At 45.7% G+C, this 20,384-nt stretch overlaps 1 non-coding gene across 1 annotated transcript; it reads left to right on the top strand.

Annotated features, from left to right (window-relative positions):
* The first annotated feature begins 7,526 nt into the window (after positions 1-7,526).
* On the top strand, positions 7,527-7,690 carry LOC140530475 (U1 spliceosomal RNA). The gene has a single exon (XR_011975915.1). It is a non-coding gene; the product is annotated as a U1 spliceosomal RNA (small nuclear RNA).
* The last annotated feature ends 12,694 nt before the right edge of the window (positions 7,691-20,384 follow it).

The raw sequence follows: 20,384 nt of genomic DNA, 5'->3' as shown, positions 1-20,384 counted from the left end.
CTCTGTAGCTGCTGTTAGTCTTTGGTGGGGAGGGGAGCAAATGCTGAATAGTCCACAGTGTGCAGCTGGGAGGACACATAGAATACTGAAAAACAGAGCAACCTAGAACATTAAAAGAGAATGTGAAAACTGGAAGAAACTTAGAGCAGAGACTGTCAGAGCTGAGAGGAACCTTAGAACAGAGAACGTGGAAGTTGGGAAGAACCTTAGAACAGGGAATGTCAGATCTGGGAGGGAGCTTAGAACAGGGAGTGTCAGGGCTAGGAGGGAATCTTAGAATGCCCAAATGTTGCCCAGTTTGTCCATCAGAGGAGTTTGAGGACCATCCTGAATCCCTGTGGCTGTCCCCTGTACTCTGCATCTCCTGGACAATCCTGAGAAGAATTTTTAAAACATTTGTTTACAGACTATTGGAGCAGGTCATCTTCCTGAGTTCAAATCTGGTCTCAGATACTTACTGGCTGTGTGACACTGGCAAGTCACTGAATCTCATTTGCTGGAGATGGAAATGGTAAGCCATTCCCGTATCTTTGACAAGCAAATTCCAAATGGGGACATGAAGAATCAGACACCACTGAAATGACTAACAACAACAAATGTAGCAGCCATTGTGCTGGTTGCAAGGAAAGAGAGGATATTAGAATCCTAGGCTTAAAAAAGTGCCCTGATAAATTTAACCTGAAAAGAGTGCTGGATTTGGAGTCATAGGAGCCAGGTTCGAATTTTGGTTCTTCCGCTGACTATGACCTTGGACAAGTCATTGCCTTTCTCTGGGCCCCAGTTTCCTCCTCTGTCAAGTGAGGCAGTTAGACTAAATGATCTCGAAGGGTCATTCTACATGAAAGTTCTATGATCCAGAACCAGACAGACAACCAGGTCAGGAGGTGGGTTGGAGCAGTTTCATGGCACCTACAGTAATGGGGGATGGATGAGCTGGAAAAATCTTTGGGCTTTTAAGCTCAAAGGCCACACAGGGTTTGTTTTAGACATTCTAGATTAGCTGACAAGCTGACATTTACTAGAGATTTTAGGCAAGGCCAGGTCCAGTTGGACACATGGGCTGGGATCCGGGGTGATGGGAAGGCCCTGGCACCCACTTCTCCGAACAGCAGCTTGCCCCTAAATTCCATCATAGGGTGTCACTTCCTTCCTGTTCAAAGATCCTCACCCCCTCCCCCACACCTACAAGCAGGCACTCTTGCTTCTCTCCCCCTCCCTCCTCTGCGTGACATCACCTCCACAAGGTTCCGAAAGCAGCTGGTGAGAGGTTTTGTCAGCTGCGCTGCTGAGGGTTTGCAAATAGCAACGTTATCAAAGAAGGCGGGTGTTTATGAGATCTGTCAGTAGCAAACAAGGTTCCAGCCTGCCTCCTTTCATCATTAAACCTTCCTTTCTTCTCTGGTTGATGAGAAACAGCCACAGCTGGGCTCTGCGAGCCTTCTTCTCAGCTTGTCCCCCTCCTGGAGGCCTGGGTCTTTATCCAGGCTTTATTTCCAGTCTTCTAGGAGTTCGGAAGACTTTCCAAATAATTAGGCTCACTTGAAAGGTGCAGCTCTAGCACCCAGGAGCCTAAAGGAGCTGAAGGCTGGTGGGAGAGAAGAAAGAATCTCATGGGTACTGATGAAATTTGAAAGAAGATGTGTTGGTTGTCATTGAGGGCTAGGAATTTATTCCCATTGAACCCTGGTTCAGTTACTTTTAACCTGTGTGACCTCAACAGAGCACTTTACCTTTATAGGCCTTGGTTTCTTTTCCTGTAAAATGAGAGGTTTGGACTAGATGAAAAAAATGCTAACATTGGACTCATTGACCTGAGTTTGACTCCTAACTCTTTCATTTACTTCCATTGGTTATTTCCTACTCTCCCTGAGCCTCAGTTTCCTTATCTGTAAATGAGAGGTGAGACAACATGGCCTCTGAGGTCTTTTCCAAATCTAGAGCTATCATCCATAATTCATAGGTACACCCGATGGATTTTGAGAAGGGTGAAGCTTACTATCTCCCAAACTTAATCTGGAGATATGTGATGGGAAATTACATGGGCTAACTTTTAGCGACTATAAGAGGTCCCCTTCCCTTGTCTCTGAGATAACCAGCTCCATCCCTCAAGTCTGAAGGTGTCCCTTTCCACCTAGGGGAAGGAACACTGGATTTAGAGTCTAAAGGCATGGGTTTGATTCTCTGTTCACCTGATATCTAGTTATGTGACTTTGGGTGAGTCACCTCCTTTCTCTATAGGCTTCACTTGCCTTTTCTGGAAGGTGGGGAGTTGGGTTAGAGCTGGGTTGGGTTAGATGCCAGCTCAGGCTGGCATCAGATGGCACTATCCATACTCTGGGTCCTGTCTTATTTCTCACCAGAGGTTGGAGGGTGGAGATAACTCACATTCAGAAACTAGAAAGTAGGGCAAAGGATTGGTGTAAGTGAACTTGGCAAGATTTGCATTGTCATCCAAAGCTATTCAAAAAGCATTTGTGGCATCATCTAAGTACCTACTATGTGTCAGGCTCTGGGGCTACAAGGATGAAAATGAAACAATCCTTACCTACAGGAAGCTTACCTTCTACTGGGGATCTCAAGGGTCCTTTCTAACACCCCAACTTCCTAGAGTCCCTACTCTACACTAAGATGACTAGGTGAAGGATGCAGGGAAGGTGCTCAGGCAATTAGCTTCTGTCCTCACAGAGGACCTTTCCAGGGTGTGGAATTCATCAGAATAAAGGTCTAGTGTAGACAAAGACCTTTGCTTTACTTGGTTGTAGCTCCAGAGCACTGGCAGCCCCAAGAAGTTCTAAGATGAAGAGTTGAAGGGGCCCCTAGATCTCATCCAGCATCCTAGTTTTACAGAGAAGGAAATGACACCAGAGAGTTGAAGTGACTCACAGTCACACAGTGAGTCACAGGGTCAGAATTTGGACCCAAGTTCTCTGATTCCAAATTCAGGCTCTTTATCATCCCATGATGGCAGCCCTGGAAGGCCAAGGGGAATGTTCAAAGGTCTTTTGGGGGGCCCAGCTATGTTTGTAATCTCACCTGTCAGATTTCCAGGACTGGTGAGGTTAATATTAGAGAGGATCCAGGGCTCATTGGTGCCAATAGGGGACAACAGAGTCTTGATCCACAGTGGCCAATGAGCCTACTGCCCTTACAAGAGGGGACCTTTTGTTTAGGGACCTGGGATCTGGTCAAAGGAAGGAAGAAGGAAGCTGATATGATGAAGCCAGTGTGGCAACAGAGCTGGCAAGTCTCCATCCTCAGAAAAGGGGACCCAAGATCAAAACAGCTGACCAGGCGTCGAGTGCTAGGAAGAAATAAGTGGGAAAGCAAGACTGGAGACATGGAATTTCAGAGTTGGGGCCACCCTGGAGGCCACAGTTCAGCCTGTTCCTGATGGAGAAATCCCTCTACAATGTCCTTGGCAATTAGTCAGTCAATCTGTGCTTAAAGACCTCCAAGGACAGGGAACTCACTTATCTCTTGAGTCAGTCAGTAAGTCAATAAACATGTATTGAGTGCCTACTCCATGCCAGGCACTGTGCTAGGCCCAGAAACTTCAAAAGAAGGCAAAACATAGTCCCTGCTCTCACAATCTATGTGCCAACAACTATGTGAAATTATGCACAAACAAGCTACCTACAGGAAAAATTGGAGATTATCAGTGGAGGAAAGGCACAATTATGAAGGAAGAAAGATTCCCTTATGAAGGAGGATCCTAGAAGCACCCCATTCTACTTTTGGATACCTGTAACAGAAAGTTTTCTCTGATGCAGAGTTGAGATCTCCCTTCTGGGAGCAGAACTTAGTGCCCCTTCCTATGGGGTCTAAGTTCTGCCCCCTGGAGTCAAGTCAATATACGTAATCCTCCTTGTACTTGAAAAGCCTCCAAATATTGAAAGACAAATCTTGTTCCTCCACATTCCAAGTAATCACCTCTAGGCTAAATACCCTCAGCTCCATCAATCAATAAGCAATAGTCAATAAACGTTTATTAAGCACTTAATATGTGCCAACATTATGCTAATTGTTCAAGGGATCCGCCTTCTGCCAGCTCATAGTAGCTAATTAGAACCTGACAAATTTCACTCTGTTTGGGTCCAAGAGATGCAGGTAGCCCAGGACCTTGGGTCCTCTGATTCATTAGGATTAATAATGGGCCTCCCTCATACTCAGGTTCTGGAGCCCCTTATAATCTTGGGTCCCATACATGGGAAGTATACCTCCTACACCCCCTTTGTCCAGGGACAGTGTGGGCTCTTTTGAGTAACTGGTTCTTAAGACCACAGTCTGAGTTTGTACCTCCTTTAAAGCAAGCTGGTGTATTTATTGAGTACAATAGAATCAATTCACAATGTGGTCCATTGTGTACTGCTATTTCTTACCATAGAACATTCCATTTCCAGGTTCCAGGCCTTTGTCCTGGCTGTCCTCCATATCTGCAAGGTTCTCTCCCCTCACCTCTCCCCCGCTCCCATCCCCAAACCTTCCCATCCTGTAAGGCCCAATTCAAATGCCATCTCCTCAGGGAAGTCTGTCCTGTTGAGTAACCCATCTGAAGTCAGAGGGCCAGGATTCAAATTCCATCTCCTATAATTACCAACTACTTTGTGTGACTTTGGACAAGTCTTTCTTGGCCTCAGTTTCCCCATCTTTAAAAAGAAGGGGTTGGACTGGATAAGTTCTGAGGTCCAGTTCAGGTCTAAATCTCAGATTCTCCCACCTCTTGCCTATCCCTCCTCATCCCACATCTCTTATTCTGTCTGTAACATTGAGTGTTATTTGTACCGTAAACGCCACCTTAGAAGCTCCTGGGGGGTAAACTTAGTTCCACCAGCAGGGCATCCAGGTTTTTTCCCCACAAGGTGGTGAGTAATAAGGGAAGGAGGGTAGATTGTCCAACCAGAATGCGGTTCTGGGGAGCGACTGAGGGGTGTTTTGAAGTATGATTATATCATAAACCTTTCCATAAAGGCTTAGTAAGGCTCACTAAAGAAAATTACTGGCTCTCCTCTACTTTGTGATAGAAGTGAGATGTAAAGGGACTCCAAGACCTTGGGTCAGAATCCTGACAGTCCTCATTGCCAAGTACCTCCTCTCTGGGACTGTTTCCCCTTCTCTCTCAAGTTTCCCTGAGCCCCGAATCTCTCCCCGATCCCAAGCTGGGAGGCAGTTGGGGGCACACAGAGGCCGCCATCACTCCAGTTTGTCGGAGCGGTACTGGACCTCAGTCAAGGTCAGGACCGAGAGCCCCAGATGGAGCGTAGGGGGAAGGGCAGAGCAGCTGCGGCGGCCAATCTGTCCGTGTGCAGCTAGATCTCGCTGGCCCAAGCGGACACGCAAGGACTTGGGTCAAGCTCAGCAGGGCTCCCAGAGGATAAAACACCGGGGAGGGGCGTCGCCTAGCAACCAGAGGGCAAAGGACTGGAAAAGTAAGGAAGGCAAACTTGGGAGGGAAAGGAGAGGAGAGGAGGGGAGCGGAGAGCCTTATCATGACGTCATGACAGTCCTGGAGAGAGGAGAAGGGTATATGCAGATAAAGAAATCCCTCCTTGGCTGGAAAAAACCGCTAGTTCAGGGGACTACTTAGAGAACCAGCCAGGATAGGAACAGAGAATCAGATATCTGGAAAGACGGAAAGTCCCTCCCAAGGGGTCCAGGTGCAACTACCCGGGGGTCACCGCATATAGCAGTTAGGTTAGCGGTCAGGTTGTGCGGGTCCGCCAGAATTCAAACCTTCCCAATAGTTGGCTTAATGGTTATATCCTGTTGAGACTTGCAGTATCCCGGACGATCAGAAATTGCATGGAGTGGTTTGATGTTGTTTTCTCCGGAAAGCAGAAAAATCAGAGTGTTAGTTTTGTGTTACGAGAGATCGGCGTTGGCGATGTCGGCCTGACAAGTCCTCATCTCATGTAGAAGCTAATTGGTTTTTTGAACACAGTTGTAACCTTTTCTTCTTCCAAATCGCTACTTTAGTCTTTTCGCAGGATTCTCAGAATACGGCGGGCAGCTGTAGTAGAAACTGTCACTAGCTGGCTGTTGTCATCTTTTGGTTGATTTTGTCGATTTAATATGTTGATTTAAATGTCGAGATTTACATAATTATCTAGCCATCCTCAAATTAAAGTTCCATGTTTTGGAAAGGTTTGACCCTCTGAAGTGCTCTAGAAACACAACACTGCAAAGTCCCGCCGTAGGGGGCATTAGGACCAATTAATTCTTAGTCCCCTGGTAAGGAAAACGAGGAAGAAAGTTTAAGTCATTGTCGCCTGGGTCACAGAACCAGGAAACGTCTGTCTTCCGAGCAGGGGAAGTGGGGGAAGGGACCCGAGGAAGACTGGTGGAAGGTTATACGACTTTCTAGAGCCGGGAAGGAGGCGTCAGAGGACAATGACGGTGGCCCTGAGTGGATTGAGTGAGGAAGGAAGGAGAACGGGAGTTCGAATCCTGCCTCAACCTCCCCTTCAGTTCCTCCCCACTTCCCCCACCCCTCTCCAAAATGAGGACCCAAATCATTGGGTTGTAGGAATAAAAGATTTCGTAATTATTTATCCGTATCGCTTTGCAAACTGTATAAATGTTAAAGTCCCTTCACCTTTCTGCGTCCCCATCCGGAGGTGGCCTCTGGGTTTCTTTTCAGCTGCAGGGGCTGCTCGGCCGTGTCCGACTCTTGGACTCCACAGCTGTGCATGGAGTTTTCTCGGCAGTGATACCGGGGCGGGTTACCGTTTCCCTCTCAGTGGATCCTTTGTTCCCCTAGCAGAGGTTAAGTGACTTGCCCAGGGTCATACAGCTAGGCAGTGTATGAGGCTGGATTTGAACTCAGGTTTTCATGACTCTGGGTCCAGGGCTCTATCCTCTGAGCCACCTGGCTGCCTCAGGTCTCTGAGACTGATCACCACCAGCCATCAGGTCAGTCAGTGAGAGGCCATTTATCGGGCTCTTACTATGTACCTGCAACTCGTCCCGGAGAGGCCGTCGTTCCATCTACCGCCAGAAGACAATGCACATAACTGGAGGGTGTGGGAAGTCCCAGTGCAGAGAGACCAAAGCCCTCTCTCTGCCACGAAGGGGTTTAAGTGGGATGGGGGCGACAAGATACAAACACCCACGCACACCCTAGACACCCTACGAGGGGCTCTGGAGGGGATGGAAAGAGACGAAGCGCGACACTTGGGTACAGCTACAGTGTCCAGCTTCTGCGCGTGCGCCAACTTTCTAACCAGCCCTCAAGCAGCCTGCTCAAGGGCGGGGTCCGGATTATGCACGTAGAAAGTGGTGAACCAATCCGGGAGTCTGTGGGCGGAAGCATGCAGATGAGGGAGCGCCGTGGCTGCTGGTTTGTAATACAGAAAGAAAAAAACACACGGAAGAGAGATTTAGCCCCCGGGATTCTGGTACCTTAATTAAGGAATGAGTCTAATTATTGAGGTTGTTACCAGGGTACTTCTAAAATAAACGCCTAGACATCACCATATGCGAACAGTGTTTTGCTGGTCAGGTAGTCCGGGTAGTGAGACCTGCAAAGCATACTTACCTGGCAGGGGTGATTCCATGATCACGAAGGTGGTTTCCCCAGGGCGAGGCTTATCCATTGCACTCCGGATGGGTTGACCCCTGCGATTTCCCCAAATGCGGGAAACTCGACTGCATAATTTGTGGTAGTGGGGGACTGCGTTCGCGCTCTCCCCTGGCTTTGCTTGTTTGAAAAATAGATTCGGAAATACGTAACATATGTAGCTGTTAGTACTTCCCTTTGATGTTATCTTCGTGGCTGAAGTCTTAGCCATGTTTGAGATAGGTTAGTGAGAACTTTCTTGTGGTTATTGAGGAAGCAGAGAATATAGAAAGTTGCGAAGCTCAGTGTTTCAAGAGAACTGAGTGTCCTACTTGACAGCTTCTGGAAAGAGAGCCCTAGTCTGGGAGGCCCTCTAGCTGCTATCTGTCCAGTGCAGTCCTACTATGTGCCGGACACTGGGGATATAATTAATAAACAGACAATCCCTGCCCTCAAGGAGCTTGAGACAAGACAGGAAGGGAGGAGGTGAGGGGGGAATGGATGGGGGTGGAGGACAGGACGCCAGAGTGTATCTCGTTTTGTGGAGTTGAAGTTACACAGGGTAGGCAGAAGCTGAGTGGAGTGAGGCAAAAATGCTCTTTAAAGGAAGGCCCTTGGAGGCGTTGGAGGCTGAGTAAGGCTTGGGTTGGCAGGCTTAGAAGCGATGAGCTTATCCTGGAAGGGGAATCTCATTTTGTGGAGTTGAAAACAGGCAGGGCAGCAGATGCAAAGTGGTCTCAGGGAAAGAGATGGGCAAAGCAGTGGCAGTGGAGTGACTTGCTGGGCACCTGCTGCTGCCTCAGAACCTCCTTCAGGTCCTGCTTCTGATACCATCTGTGTAGCTGCAGGCAAAAATATTGAATTTTTTGGAGCCTGCCTGGACGTCTTCATTTGTAAATGAGATGAGTAATGTGGCCCCACTATGTCACAGGGTTGTACAGAAATCAGAAAGAATACTCAGAGTTTAATTGAACCGTTGCTCCCCTCTTTGTGGACCTCTATTAGGACCATAGCTTTAGAGCCAGAGGAGCCCTGGAGGCCATTGAGTTCATCTCCCTCTATCTCCCCACATTTTACAGATGAAAAAATTGAGGCCTGAAGAGGTGAAAGAGATTTCTCCAAGGTCACACAACATAGCGATTCCTCTGGCTTCACACGCAGCGCTCTTTCTCCTTCAGTCTAAGATTTCATCAGCTTTTTTTTTTAAGCTTCTGAAAGGCAAATTTAAGCTGAGTGACATGATCACATTATTCCTTGGTCCCATCATTGTCTTCACAATAATAATACAGTAACATGTATGTAGCACTACTATATATGCCAGTCATCGATCTCAACAACATTGGGGAGTAGATGGTATTATCCCTCCCCCCTTTTTTACAGTTGAGGATACTGAGGCAAGACAATGACCAACCCAGGGCATACAGTTAGTAAGCGTGCGAGGCTAGATTTGAGTCAGGTCTTCCTGACTCTGGATCCAATGCTCTTATATACAGCTCCCCCCACTTGCCTATCCATAATTTATAATGTGCTGTAGGGTCAGCTGAAGTCGTAAGCCCTGAGTTTTAGTTCCAAGCAGGCTTTCTCATCTGTAACATGAAGTAGTTGAATTAGATGGGCCTCTGAGGTCCACTAGAGCTGTAGTCTTAAGAGTTTTTAAACCTCAAGAGAAATATGAAAATTTGGAGAAGAGGTGCTTTGGGGGTAGAAATATAAGGAGACCTCTTTTAGATATGTGGATGCCTAAGGGATATCCACTTGGACATGTATAGATGTCCAGCAGCCCATTGGTGATGCTCATGCCTGGGAGAGAGGCTAGAGTTGGATACACAGAGTGGGGAATCATCTTCTTAGATCACTGGATTGACTCCAGAGTTGATGAAGTCATGAAGAGTAAAGAGAAAGAAGGAGAAATCACAGGTTAGAGCCTTGGGGGACAGCTACAGTTAAGGAGCAGGAGATAGACAAAGACCTAACAAGGAGGTCTGAGAAGGAGTAATCAGACTAGGAGGAGGAGGAGGAAAAAGAAGAAGGGGAGAGGAGAGGAGAGAGAGAAAATGAGAGTGCAAGAGTGCAAGAGCACTGTTTGTCATGGAAGCCAAGGAAAGAGAGTATCCGGGAGGTAGGAGATGGCCAACAGTGACAATTACCTAAAGGCCAAGGAGGATGAGGACTGAGAAAAAATGGCCTTTGGATTTAGCAATTAAACTTTCATTAGAAAGAGGTTCCAGTGGCATGGTGGGGTCAGGAGCCAGACTGCCAAGAGGGAACCAGAGGTAAGCCAGGGGAGGCAGCAAATGTAGGCTGCTTTCTGGGGGTTTGGCAATGAAAGCAAAGAAGAGAGGTCAGACTATATGAAGTCTCTACTCTCTCAGTGACCTCATAGACTCCTGGGTCAAGGGAAGGCCCCCATTAAGGATACTGGAGGCTCTGGCTAGGAGGCAAGACTCTTGTCCCTATTGCACCCCAATGCCCCAGTGGATCCGTGATCTCAATGATATGGGTGTCCCTTGCCATGGTACAGATTGAAGCCCATTCCCACATTCTAGGGTTATTCTTATCTGTGTCTTCTGCTGACTTTACCACTGAGATTCCCTCAACATACTGAAGACCTGCCTGGCTTTCTCTTGAGATCTCAGGAATACCAGCAGAGCACATGGGTTGTGCTTCTTCTGTCCGTCCCTTGTTCTCAATTCATGCCCAGGATATTTTGTTTTCCAATCATATGTTTCTTTGATAACATCCTTAATTCTATCTCTCCATAATTCTTTCTCTCTCCGGTTGGAGTGAGCAACCACCTAATCAACTCACTTATGCTAAGGCTGATTAATTTACTTATTCAGATGTTTGTAATGAGTGCTCACTTGCCTAATTCTCTTAAATCAAGGTTAGCTGCTTCACCAACTCTAGGTTCTAGAGGTACCCCCTAGGGATTAGGGTACCTTCTCTCTAATGCTTTCAGCTTGAGCTCCCATTCTGTGCTCTCCCCTCTGTTAACTTGTAGTCACTAGTGCTCCAGTTCCACTTAAACAACTTAAAATCATTTAGCTTTTACAAAGGGACATTTACTTTGAACAGAAATATAAACTCCTCCCTCCCCCCTCTAAACTCCAGCAGCACATGCCATAGTTACTATATAGCTGTCTCAGCCACCACTGGCCAGGGTCCAGAAGGTTTCTCTTTGCTGCTTAGGGCCTCAAAACTTGATGTTGGCTGCAAACACTGGCATTGACTCCCTTTCATAAATGGAAGCAAACCACTGACCCCTTTATTGTCAGGCAGCATGCCCTTGTTAATAAATGTTATCTTATGTGGGAAGTTGCCTCAGTTTACCTTTTTGTTAAATTTTACATGAAACACTCTCTGCCCAGCCAAAAAGCATGTGTCTCCCATCCAGGTAGCTGCTGGGCAAGCCAGCAAATCTCAGTCAATCACTCAGTCCTGCAATCAAATGACATGCCAGATGCTTGAGTCTCCAATGGGGGGAATGCATGAGCTGTCTCTCTCTTATTACCCAGGGTCAAGCTAGAGGCTGCTGGATTTCTTGTAGTTTTAGCTATAGATATTTTTGGCTGCTTACACTTCAATTCCATCTGATGGTAAATGATCTGATTTGTTCATCAAATTAATTCACTTGATGATATGAACTACTGAGGAAGTTGCTTAGCAAATTTTTCCATCGGTAGTCTGTCATTTCCAGGGGTCCCATATGTTTCCTAGTTGTTTATGAACGCACATATTGTTGACTAGCCTATGCAACACATACGGTTACTTATCATAATATTGAAAAACAAGTTATGAAAAACAGACACCAAAGCACTTCATCACAAAATAATGGTCTAATACAAAATAGAATCAATTATATCAAGGCAATAAATTTACTCTCATTATAGGAAGACAGCATGGACAAATAGCATATATACAGGATAAAGTAGAGATAATCAACCTAGGGAAGGCATTAGCATTATGGGGAATCAGAAAAGGCTTCCTGCAGGAGGTGGGATTTTTGATGGTACCTTAAAGAAGTCAGGGAACATTCTAAACATGGAGGACAGACAGAAGAAATGTCTGCAGTGTTTTATGTGAAGTACAGCAAGGAGACCAGTGTCCTTGAATCCAGGGTGTGAGCTGGGCAGTGAGCTATATGAACACTAGAGGCTGGAGATGGGGTGGAAGGTTATGAAGAACTTTAAACACTGAACAGAGTTTTGTATTTGATTCTGGAGGTAATAGGGAGCTATTGTAGTTTATGAACAGGGCAGACACTTGTGCTTTAGGAAAATGCAGATGAGGGAAGATAGAGTGGGAAGAGGTCTGAGGCAAGGAACTAAGCAGAAGGCTATTGGAACCTGAGGTGATGAAGGCCTGCACCAGGAAGTGAAAGCATCAAAAGTTTGAGACTGTAAAGACAAGAGATATTATGGAGGTAAAATGAACCAAACTTGACAACAGGCTGGATATAGGAGGTGAGACAGAGGAGTCAAGGATGACACTGAGATTGGGAGCCTAGGGGACTGGGAGGATGGTGGTGTCATTGACAGCAATGGAAAAGTTAGGAAGAGAAGAAGGTTTGGGGAGAAAGATACGGAGCTATCTTGGACATGTTGAGTTTAAGATGTCTATGGGATATCCAGTTTGAGAAGTCCAAGAGACAGAAGGGGATGTGAGACTGGAGGTCAGAAGAGAGGGTAGGGCTGGACAAATAGATCTGAGAACCATTAACCTGTGTTCATTCAGACAACTGAATCCATGAGAGCTGGTGAGATAACCAATTCATAGCACAAAAGGAGAAGAGGACAAAGGACAGCACCATGGGGGACATCCAAGTTTAGCAACTATGACCTAGATGAAGATCCAGCAAAGAAATGGTCAGATAAGTGGGAAAGCCAGGAGAGAGTAGGCCATGAATACTTAGAGAGAAGGGAGTATCAAAGAGAAGGGACTGACTTTGTCTCAAGAAGGATGAGCCCTGAGAAAAGGCCATCCCTTTCCCCCGTGACAATCCTCCAAACACTTGAAGACAGCTTTCAATATACCCCTTCAGTCTTTTCCAGTTTCTTCAACTGATCCTCAAATGACATGGACTCTAGATCCTTCCCAGTTGCCTTCCTCTGGATTCGCTCCAGCTGACAGTGACTTCTAAAATTAAATGCCCAAAGTGAACATGCCCCTCCAGATGTGGTCTGACCAGGGCAGAGAGAGGAGCCAGCAAAGGAGAGGGCAGAGGAGACAAATAGCTAAAGGGAGAACTACAGAAGAGTGGAGTCATATTGTGGAAGCCAAGGCAGGGGGGAGTGGCTAGAGGTGTCCAATGGTGCATAAATAGGGAGAGCACTGAAGATGGAGAAAAGATTGTTGGAAGGCTGGGGAAATGAATGCTCTGAAAGAGAGTATGGGAGGCATGGAGTGTCCTCTACTGGAAAGCCTTCAGTGTTTGCTGGATAAATCTGATTGTGCCCCTTACCCCTGAACACAAATACCGGAAAGTGAGTCTGCTGACCCCTTCCCTGCTCTCTTCAGACACACTCAAGTTTTCCCCATCCTTAAAATATCTTCACCAGATCTGACTAATCCTGCCCTCTTTCCTTTCAAACTCTTGGAAGGAGATGCCCACACTTGTAGCTTTTCCTTTTCTTATCTCCCACTGACTTTTCATCCTTTTGCAATCTAACTTCTCACCTCATCACTCAATGGAAACTGTGGCCTTCAAAGTTAATAGTCATCTCTAATCATCAAGACACGTCTTTCTTGAGCTCTCAACAGTGTTTCCCACTATGCTACTCTTTCCTCCCTAGGTTTTGGTGACACCTCTGTCTCCTGGTTCTCTTCCTACATTCCCGACTGTTCCTTCTCAGTATCCTTTGCTGGATTTCCATCCAGTTTACACCCTCTAACGATGGAGGTACAGTTCTAAGACTCATCTTCTCTCAGTCGGTGAACTTCTCAGGTCTCATTAGCTCAATGATCATCTTGATTCTTTTTTAAAAATTCCTTTATTTTTTAGTTTGCAACATTCACTTCCATAAGATTTTGAGTTGCAGATTTTCTCCCTATCTCTCCCCTCCTCCCACCCCAAGAAGGCATGTAATTTGATACAGACTCTACAAATACATTCATATTGAGCCTATTTTCACATTACTTGTGTTGTAAAGAAGAATGAGAATCAATGGGAGAAGCCACCAGAAAGAAGAAACAAGCAAAAAAAGAGAAAAGAGAGAGAGAGTGAATAATACATCATCTTGATTACGATGATTCTGAGACCTATGTAGCCAGCCTCTTGGGCTCCACCAGCTGTTGGACATTTCAAACTGGATGTCCTATGGGCATCTGAAACTCACCATGTTACCTTTCTCCCCAAACCCTCTCTTTTGAATAACTTGTCTGTTTCTGGTGAGGACGCACTGGTGCCACAACACTGAAGTCATCTTCAACTTTTCAGTCCTTCACCCCACATAGCCAATCAGTTGCAAAGTTACTTCTGCCTCCAAAACATCGCTCACTTCTGTCCCCTTCTTTCTGCTCCCCCCACAACTATCTTAGTTCAAGGTCTCATCATCTTTCGCCTGTACTATTGATCTCCTTACCTCAAGGTTCTCACTTCAATCTGATCCAGACAGCCACAGCAATACTTTTAGAGCACAGCTCTATGTCACTGCTCTGCTCAGTAAGTTCCAAACGGCTCCTTATTATCTGTAGGCATAAATACAACATGGAAAACACCTGGTGCCAACCCACCTTTTTCAGCCTCACTATATATTACTCCCCTTCCTGTGCTCCCTGCAAACTGACTTTCTTGACATTCATCCCATGTGACAATCCATCTCTATATCTTTGCACAAGGTCTTCCCATGCCTGGAATGCACACCCTCCTCACATCCATTTCTTGGAATCCTTTGTTTCCTTCCTGGAACACCACCTTCTCTCCCTGAGGCATTTCATAGATACCCTCCCACCCAGCTGCTGGTGTTTTCCCTTGAACCCTCCTTCCAAACCTTGTATTTAGTTTGCACATTTACGTCTTTGTGTTCTTCTCCCTGGTAGAGCAGAAGAAGCACAGAGGGCATCCACGTAGTAGATATTTCATAAAGAAATACTGGGTGGATTGATTGTTGCAGAGGTGTGCACGATTTTCTGAAGCCGCTTGAAGATGGTTAGGACATGGCTGCCCCCTGGTGTCTACTTCTTCTGGGCCAAGCATTCCACCTCTCCTTCCATCAAACTCTTTATATCAAGCTGGGGCCACTAGATGGTGCCATAGTGCATGGAGTGTTGGGCTCTGTCCATGGACAGAGGGCAGAAGTGTGAGTTTACTAAGGGATGAGAAAGAAAGATGGGTTGGGAAAAGGGGGGGGAGGAAGAATGGAGAAAATTATCTTACATAAAAGAGGCATCCAAGGAAAAGCTTTTACAGTAGAGTAGAAAATGTGAGGGAGGTTGGCAATGCTTGAACCTCACTCTCATTGGAATTGGTTCAAAGAAAGAATAACATACACACTTAGTTGGATATGGAAATCTGTCTTACCCAACAGGGAGCAGAAGGGAATAAGAGGAAGCAACTCGGGGGGATTGAGGAGGATGTGCGTATTGAGTAATAAGAAGACAGATTAAAGGAGGCAGTGGTCAGAAGCAAAACAGACTTTTGGTGGGGAGAAAGAAAGAGAGAGAGAGAGAGAGGATGAACAGGAAAAAATAGGATGGAGGGAAATACATGGTTAGTAATCATTATCATGAATGTGAATGGTCTGAAATCACCCATAAAATGGAAGCAGGTAGCATAACGGATTGGAAACCAAAATCCAACAATATGTTGTTTATAAGAAACACTCTTGAAACAGAGAGACACACATTAAAAATAAGGGTCTGGAGCAGAATTTATTATGCTTCAGCTGAGGTGAAAAAGGCAGGAATAGCAATCATGATCTCAGACAAAGCCAAAGCAAAAATGACCTAATTAAAAGAAATAAGCAGGGACACTACGTTTTGCTTATGGCTGCTTACTTTGGAGATTTAGAAGTGAGAAAGTGTAGAGTGAAGGATGCACAGTTACGTAACATCGTTAAACTGTTTAGTAGTCCAGGAGTAGGACTGGAGAATTCAGAGGGTAAGGGTTACCCAGGGAAAGTCTGGCTAAAGATCAGAGAGACAGGAGATCTTAGGGGAGCGGTAGCACAACATGGCATCAAGGCTGAGTATGGAGACAAGTAAAACCAGGGTGGGGAAGCTGGACCTGGGAAATGGGCTGTGGATGGTCCAAGGCACAGTAAGTCACATCAGATCTCAGAACTGTGCAGGTAGCCCATTGCCAAGGGATGAAGAATCATCATGGCAGACCATGCTGGTGGGAGGCTGCAGTGGGATAGAGGTGGTCTTTAGAACTAAGGATATTAAGAGAACTCTTGATCATGTCTCAAGAGCAATCATTGATATCAATGCTGAAATGGATGAGGAGTGTGGTAGGGATAGAGAAGACTGTGAGAGGGCACCAAGGTCATTGAAAAAGTCTAGGGAGTGATCTGAAGGTTGATAGAGGTCAGCAAGAAAGAAGAGCAGATGAGACCAATTGGACTAATTTTATTCTAGGAGATTCAAGTGGGGCAGCTGGGGGCATGGTGGATAGAGCACCAGGCCTGAGTTCAAATCCAGTCTCTGATTAGCTGGGTGACCCTGGGTAAGTCACTTAACTAAACCTATTTGCCTCAGTTTCCTCATCTGTAAAATGAGCTAGAGAAGGAAACAGAAAGCCACTTTAGTATCTTTGCCAAGAAGATCCCAAATGGGGTCATAGAGACTTGGACGTGACTGAAATGACTCAACAGCAACTGCAGATTCAATCTCATTTCCCCAAGGTTCTCCTTTCCCCAGCTGTCCCACCCAACATTAATCTGTGCTGTCTGTCATTATCACAACCAGATGCTACTTTGCATGATTACTTCACCACTCCATATGTGGGTGTCTTGTCATTCCAAATAACTTGGTAGCTACTACATGAACTGTATTTTACATTCTTATTGTTGGTCAGTTGTGACTGACTCTTTATGACCCCAGTATCAGTATCAATATCTGCCTGCCAGGCTACCCGAGGGTAGGTGATGAAGAGAGGCCAGGCCCAGACCCTGTGCCTCCCCTCCCCCTTTCACCATCCCAGCACTCCTGGACCTCAAGAGTCATAGGAGCCATGCAGCAGTCACATTTTATATGCTATACCCGTCAGATGTTCTAGATTCTCCTGGTCTTCTCCATGTTTCTCAATTGACTCTTCCTATAGCTTAACCCATCCACTCTGTCGTCACCTGCATCTCCAAGCCTGTACTTCTTGCCCTAACTTTGACCATCTTAATTCCATGAGTGAAGGCTGGACTCCTATTGCAAATCTGGGCTTCATTAGATTTGCTTCCTCCATCTAGGAATATCTTGTGGTCACTAACTAATACTTTTCTAGCAGGAATCAGAGAGCCAAGCATGCTTTGGAAAAATGGCCATGCCCAAGTGGAAGCAATCGTCCCAAAAAGTCACACCCAGACATCATGATACCTCTTCCTACATTAAGTCCACCAAAGATGTATGAAGCACCTTCTATGTGCAAGGTACTGGAGAATACAAAGATGGAGCCAGATCCTGTCCCTTCCTCAAGAAGTTTAACATTGAATAAGCAGGGAATACAGACATATATTAGTGAGGGTACCATGAAAATGCTGGTTTTGTTTTTATCATTTTTGCCATAATTGATATAACCATTGAAAATCACAGTCCACATGTGCTGAACTTAGGGTGCTTTAAAAATATAACCAAATGTTTAGTGAATGTCTGGCACAGAATGGGAAGATACAAAAAGTTGTAAGATCCAGTCCCTGTCCTCAGGGAGCTTTATAGACTGGCTAGAGGGAGAGGGCACACACATCACAACTTAACTGAGGCAATACTGGCTTTGTCCCAAAGGAGTGGTCGTGTTGGTCAGTGATATAACTCTAGTTCAGAAGGTAGTCAAGTCCCTGAACCAGGGCCCTCAACAAGTCTTCATGCAGGAGGTAAAAGCTAGATTCTGGAGGGTGGGTAGTATCTAGCTGGATGGAGATGTTGAGGTTTACAGGTGCTCAGGATCCCAAAATACCTACATGCCAGGTCCTGCCTGAATGAATCCAACTGAAGCCTTCTTTCAGTCAAAGAAAAACAAAGATCCGCCATATTAGACAGACTCTTAAGGAATCTGAGCATTTGTGAGGCTTGTTTTGACAAGTGGGCCAGACAGAATCTGAGCTAGAGGCAAGAGGGATCTTATATACCAAATGATTGTGGGCGGGATCTAGGGTTGGCCAAGTACTCTGGGGTAACTAGAGGAGGGGTTTAGGGAGGGTCTGGATGGGAGTGGTCAGAGGTGACTAGAGATCTGACACCAGGAACCAAGAAAATGGGATTTTGATGGGATGAAGGGTGAGAAGTAGCTAGAGGCAATCCAGAAGTAACCATAGACTAGGTTAAGGATAACAGTTTTGGTCTTGGAAAGCCAAATCAAGTGGGAAGATTAAAAGAGGCCTCAAGGTGGGGTTTTCCAGGGCCTATAGACAAATGGGACTCAACTCCTTTTAGGGTAAGGGGTGAAGGTCTCAGCTTGGACCTGTGCCCCATCAGAGAGAGATGGGAGAAGTATGAGGAGCACATGTGGTATGCTTTAGGGAGTAATGAATGAATGATCTGCCAATGTCCTGTTTGGACACTTCAGCATGGAAGTAACTCTAGGTCCTGAAAGGCTCTGCCAACAATCCATGCCCAAGGCCTGGGAGGTCCTTACTCAAGGTGGACACTGAGTGGGGAGGGTCTAGGCCTTTCAGCGTGAGTGAAGTGAGGACATTGTGAAAACTTTTCATCATAAAAAACCATGGGGAATATCGTATTTTCTAAATAAAATTTCTTTTCCATAAGGCCTCTTTTTCTGGATACCTGATTTCCAGGGACCCAGCCTTGTAAGCAGTAGAGCCCCTCTCTTCCCTTCTCTCTGTGAAAGTGCTGTGGAGTGTAGTCAAAACTTGGACTCAAATCTCCCCTTTGTTTGTTATAGCACAAGCTCCCCTTTTCCCCCTCCCCTCCTGTTTACTTTAATTATAGAATAGCCACATCAGCAGTTAGATATTAAATAAGGAAGTGTGTTGGGATAGGTGAATATTTCCCAGGTCTTGTCTAGTTTTTTGCACTTAGATTGTAAGCCCGCCTCCTAGCCAATGGAGAAGTATGATAGTGGGGAGGTGGGATTCTCTGCGTTAGGGTATATCCTTTTATCCTTTGTAAGTTGCCTCCTTCCATCAGCCCCATCCTGGTGGAGGAATGCTCCTGTCTTGCAAGAATCGAATAACTCACTTTCTGTTCTTACTTCGAGAAACCTCTTAATTTATTTAAAATGTTGGCAAGTAACAAGCAGAATGTAATACAATGTAATACGATGGCTATCAGTCAATCAGTAAGCATGTATGAAGTGCCTACTATGTGCCAAGCATGATGCAAAGGGCTTAGCAGACAAAAATCCTTTCCTGCCATTCCCCAGGGAGTTCACATACTCTAATAGGGAAGACAACATACAAAAATATGTACAAATAAACTACATACCAGATAAACAGGAAATAACAGAAGGAAGGCCCTGGAGTCTTATAAGAGGGGTTAGGGAAGGTTTCTGGTAGAAGGCAGGAAATTTAATTAAAGGAAGTCAGGGAGGTCATGTCAGAGCAGCTCCATGTTTGCTAGTCAATATTTAACAACTGCCTCCCTCCCCCCCCCCCCAAAATGCACTCACTTAAGTTTAATAAGCATTATTAACATTTTCTCCATCACTTTCTTAAGGCTAGATAGCAATAGAACAGTAAATCAAGTCCTGATTTGTAAGAAAAAAAGAAAAGAAAGTGAATCCCTGCCTAGCACAGAGACCTGGTTCTCTGAAATTCCTTCTGATTCTGAAGTCAGAGTGCAAGGAATGTCATTTTGTCATTCTCTACGGGTGGAGTATGAAGGCTTAGACTAACACCTTGATGAAATCTAGAGATGTCATTGATAACAGGGAGAGAATGCAGTATGACCCTTCCCACCCCACCCAGTTGTGTCCTACTCTTTGTGACCTCATTTGGGGTTTCCTTAACCAAGATAATGGGGTACATGGGAGGGAAGGGTAGGAAACTAGAGGTTTCACCTTTTCAGCATAGATTCTGTGAGACCTAAGGTCCCCAAAATCAAACTTCAATTAACCAGCATGCCCTGGGATGGACTATTCTGGAAAATTGGAATTTGCATAGAGCTAGAAGGGACTATAGATAAAAAATGGTAAGGAAACTGAAGTCCATAGGGATTGAGTGACTTCTCCCAAGGTCATGGAGGGACTAAGTGGTAGAGAGGAGATTTTGAACCCAGGACCCTTGGTTCCAGAAACAATTCTGCCTCCCTTATAGGCTCAAGTGTAAAAGACCAAATGTGAGGAGGACGGTTTGGTTTTCTCCGTGGCTGCCCCTGGTGTTGGTGCCATCTCTCTGCCAGTCGGAGGCCCCCTCTGGGAGTTAGGGGGCAGCAATTATGGAGAGATCATCATCTTCACCTGGGCAGCTGGTTGAACCTGCATACTCTCACATCTGGAAGAGACTTCGTCCAATCCCTATGGCCTCCCCCCACCTAAATGACGTTCAAGCTGCCACAGACACGTTCTGGCTTCTGCTCTTGGAGTCAGCCAGACTTAACTCCTTCCTCATGCCCTTTTCTTGCAAACTGAATTGCTCAAGAGACTTTGTACCTCTTGCCTGGGAATGTCCTTCTTCCTATGAAAATAATGCTAATGGTGACTCACGTTTGTTATTTCAAGTTT

This window comes from Notamacropus eugenii, chromosome 2 (assembly GCF_028372415.1).
Source record: "Notamacropus eugenii isolate mMacEug1 chromosome 2, mMacEug1.pri_v2, whole genome shotgun sequence".
Lineage (NCBI taxonomy): Eukaryota > Metazoa > Chordata > Mammalia > Diprotodontia > Macropodidae > Notamacropus > Notamacropus eugenii.
The sequence above is the reverse complement of the archived record's forward strand: the minus strand, read 5'-3'. Positions and strand labels throughout refer to the sequence as shown.